A 4,301-nucleotide genomic window follows, 5' to 3' on the forward strand; every position below is an offset into this window, starting at 1 on the left:
TCCTGGGGTCTCCACTGTCCATTACAACATCAGCTTCCCTGTCACAGTCTCACACAGTGGCCTCTCGACAACCCCTTGCAGATGTTCTGACCTTGCCATACACAGCATGACCTTGGCTGCTCTCTGGAACCACATCATACAAGTGTCTATGATCCTCTCAACCTTGCATCTTCCATGATTACAAAATCCATGTGGACAATACTGCAAGCTTTGCTGCTGGCTCCAGATGTGACCCCGCCCCTGGACCACAGCTGTATCAGTTCTGTCTGCTGACCCTGCGGAAACACGTCCCTGGGCTGCTGCCTTTGAGAAGCAGGGATCCCTTTAGATTTTCTCCTCTTAAATGAGTTTGGATCTTCACAAGATTGGGCCTCTGATAGGTGGCTTTGCCCTCAGAACACCTGTCCTATTGTCCCAGTGCAGTGTGGGTTTCCCTTTAATGTGTGGATACCTTTACTAATGACTGCTGCGTTCTCAGCACCAGCCTGATGCTCTCCTGTCCTGAAATTTCCTCTGCCAAACAAACCAGTCCATCATCTTTAAATTCAACTTCACTCAGATTCACAGGACACTGGGAGAATGCAGTCAGATTCCTAGCTGGAATATTGCAGGTATGGCTCCCAGCCTGGCTCCTGATGCATTCCCCCGACCCCAACCTCATGAGCCAGGCCTGCACGGTCTGCATATCTCAGCATTTGGGTTGGCTAGGCTTCCATCAAAATAACCCATTAGACTCTGTTTATGCATTATGGAACTTTTCTTAGTTAAAAAATATTGTGTGTGTGTGTGTGTGTGTGTGTGTCTGCATGTGCATGCATGTGTGTCTGCATGTGTGTGCATGCCACAGTGCACGTGTGGAGGCCAGAGGACAGCTTTGTGGAGCCAGTCCTTTCCTTCCACCTTCACGTGGGTTCCAGGGATTCAGTTCGGGTCACTAGGCCTGTTGTGTGGCAAGGGGCTGCATGCTGAGCTGTCCTGCTGGCCTCATTCCAGGGCTTTTCCAACCCAAAGTTCTAAACTCTTCCATAAGCCAGGTCCACAGGATTGAGAATCATGTGACCTGGTCTGGTCTGTCCCAGTACCAATGTCCTGTCTTAGTTACTTTTCCTGTTGATGAAATATATGGACAAAAACAGCATGTGGGAGAAAACATTTATTTTAGCTCACAGTTCAGTTGCAGTTCATCCTGATGGACAGGAGCTTGAAGTTTCCTTTTATAACAAAAGACACTGTCCCACAGTGGGAGGGCTTTCCACCTCAATTAACCTAGTCAAGATGACCCCATCCCCCAGCATAGCCAGATACTCCTCTTCGAGGTGATTCTAGATCTCATCTAGATCTCAAGGTGACAACTGAGATTAATCATGATGGTGACTTAGATCAGAGTGACACCAGGAAGGAGGAAGGTAGGGAGGGGAACAAGGAGATATCTAGAAGATAGAATTAGCAGACAGGTGAGGGAGTATCAGTCACCATCGCCAGAGTAAAGCTGTGGAACAAACATCCCTAAATGTACTGGTATAAATTACAAGTGCATACTGAACTCACCAGTCTGCAGTTGGTGGTGTAGATTAGGTTTGGTTGGCTGGTTCTTTTGCACTCATCTGGGCTGCTTACATGTCCAGGGGAAGGCCTGGCTGTCAGTTGACCTGGGATGATCTCATCTTGGAGGGTAGGGGAGGTCTCATTTCCATAGGACACAGGGAAAGGCTTAGAGAGGTGGACGAACTTGCCTGAAGGCCCCTGGCTATACCAGCAGGGCAGAAGACAACTGTGCTTGGCTGCCGCACTGGCTCCCACATCTTCATTTCCTCCATGGCACCATCCCAGGACACTTCAGGTGATACCCGAAGTCCTTAGAGAGTTACTCAAGCTTAAGAAAGATTGGTTTCCAGGTCTGGGTCTTCTCACCTCTGGTCCTCACAGACAGGTCAGGTGATGTTCTCCTCATCTGCAAAAGCCACTCAATGGCTGTGCTGTTTGTGGAGAACAGGGAGTGTGGTGTGAGAGCCAGGTGTCTGGGACTCCTGCTCTGCACCCTTCACCTGGGTGGCTTGGGATAAGGGGCTGGAACTCATTAAATGTGGGGATTCTTGCCTGCCCAAGGCTGTTCAAGAGTCTTGGGTGTCAACTTTCTACCTGTGTGAGACAGGGAAGTGCCAGTCCCCTTGGGGGAGAGTGGGAAGCAGGCCCAGCACCCCACAGGGCAGGCATCAGCTAATGCTGTCCCTCCCCGCTCCTGTCAGGCAGGCCACGTGGAGGGGTGAGGGAAAAGACTGAGTGACACCTGTCACAGTCATTTGTGGCCCTCTCTAGCCATCCCACTGGGCACAGGGGGTGGGGTTTGCTGCCCCTCTTCCCATCTTATAGAGGAAAAAGCAGGTCTGGAGCGGTGGATCATGAAACTCCTGGAACAGAGCTGGGCCCCCTACAAGCTTTTCCTAGGGGCAGAAGGCAAGCAAGTGCGGACTGCGTTGGTGGATGCTCACCCCAAAAGGAAGGAAGAAGGCTGCTGTCTGGGGTGCCAGCCTGGCCATTGAGCCCACCAGACTGTCAGTCTTGTCAGTCTCTTGAGGGAAAGAGTGAGCTGAGTGGAGACAGCACTGCAGACAAAAACCAGCTCAGAGTGTGACCTCAGGCTGTCACCAGCTTCCTTGGATAATAAGAGTCTGATCCTGAATCTCTCAGATATCACCTCCAGCTGGTAGTGTTATATGGGGGGACTGTGGAGTTTTTAGGAGGTAGGGTCTAGCTGGTGGAAGTAAGACATAGAGGGGCAGCCTCTGAAGAGTCTACACAACTTCCTGGCCCTGGGGGAAGGGTGGAGCCTCCCCCATATGACACAGCACCGCATAGACAGAAATCCTTGAAATCAGGAATGAAGACAAAACTTTCCTTCTTTAAGTTGCTTCCGTCAGATTTTATAGCTGAAGCAACATGCAAGTCACTGATACACAGGGCCTCGGTCTCCTCACTTGTGAAATGAAATAATTTAGGCCAGAAAAGATATGAAGTCCCTTCCAACCCCATCACCAAGAATGGAGACTTTATGTGCTGGTTGAGTGTTATTAGAACACGGATGATCTCTCTGCTTAAGTATTGATAGAAGACCAACTTTGGCTACTAGGATTGGTGGCACATGCCTCTAATCCCAGCACCCAGGAGACAGAGGCAGGCAGATCTCTGTGAGATCAAGGCCAGCCTGGTCTACATAGCGAGTTCCAGGCCAGCTGGGGCTACGGGGAGACACTGTCTCAAAAAGGAAAAAAAAAAAATCAAAAATAAAACATAAAATACATTTTAAATGGGAAAAAACAGAAGGAATATTCTATTGAGTAGGGTTACATAGGGGCCGTCAACTCTCTTTGCAAATATGGATGATTTTCTTCTATATTCTCAGCTTTGGTTTAAGCAAAACCAAATAAAACAAAGATACTCACAAAACAAAAATGAGTGTGAAGAGTACATGTGGATTGCTTCAGGTGTGGTTTGATCCAGGTGCCCAGGTGAGCTCCTCAGAGCTCCATGTCTGCCTCTCTCAATTCTGCCTTCATTGGTGTCACTCAGGTCGCTTGATGGAGCACCAGTGACACAGAGGTGACACCATGGCACGTCTCCAAAATGCAACTCCTTTACACAGATGGCTCCCATGAATTCGTCTGTCTACTCTGATGACTCTGATCAGATGACAAGTGGCTCCTGGAACCAATCATCATGGCCAAGAGGGCAGGAGAACCACTGACCTTGGCTAGCAGCACTCCTGGCCCCTGTGGGTGTGAACAGGACAGGTCATCCCAAAGGAAACGTGCCACATGGAGAGGTGAGTGGACGCTGGAGAGGCAGAAACAGTTCCTGCCAAATGGCAGCCTCCAGAGACTGCTCCCCTATAGACACACAGATGACCTTGCAGCCTTGTGAGATGAAACGATGGGGACACCGAGCCTGGGTCTGTTGTGATGAACCCCATTCATGTGGCTGCAGCAGCTCTCCAGGCTGCCAGATTGAGCTGTTCACTTTGGTCAGTAGACAGAATATGGAACTATTTGAACTTGTTCCACAGTGGGATTTTCCTAGGTTTGGAATTTTCAGACAGCCCAGCTTCATCTGCTTGTTTGAGAGAGAAAATTATGTGAACTCAAGACACACTGGAGAGGGAGAATGGGGCAGGGCTGAGACACAGGGACCAGGAATGAGGGTGGCTGAGACAGGGATAGAAAGAGGGTTCTGAGAGCCGTGGGGAGACTCACAAAGGAGGGGTGGAGAGAGAGAGAGAGAGAGAGAGAGAGAGAGAGAGAGAGAGA

The 4,301-nt window shown here is 49.8% G+C and overlaps 1 long non-coding RNA gene across 2 annotated transcripts in view; it reads right to left on the reverse strand.

Annotated features, from left to right (window-relative positions):
- Nucleotides 1-1,152: 1,152 nt before the first annotated feature.
- The window catches only part of LOC115072529, a 3,533-nt gene continuing 384 nt past the window's right edge, over nt 1,153-4,301 (reverse strand). The window contains exons 2-4 of one of the 2 annotated variants that reach the window (XR_003851580.1): nt 3,441-3,767; nt 2,490-2,603; nt 1,153-1,976 (exon numbers count right to left, since the gene is read on the reverse strand). This is a non-coding gene — a long non-coding RNA (uncharacterized LOC115072529). The remainder of the gene's footprint in view (nt 1,977-2,489; nt 2,604-3,440; nt 3,768-4,301) is intronic. The other variant, XR_003851579.1, reaches the window with a different exon arrangement.

Source organism: Nannospalax galili, unplaced genomic scaffold (genome assembly GCF_000622305.1).
Source record: "Nannospalax galili isolate Female #2095 unplaced genomic scaffold, S.galili_v1.0 scaffold1922, whole genome shotgun sequence".
Lineage (NCBI taxonomy): Eukaryota > Metazoa > Chordata > Mammalia > Rodentia > Spalacidae > Nannospalax > Nannospalax galili.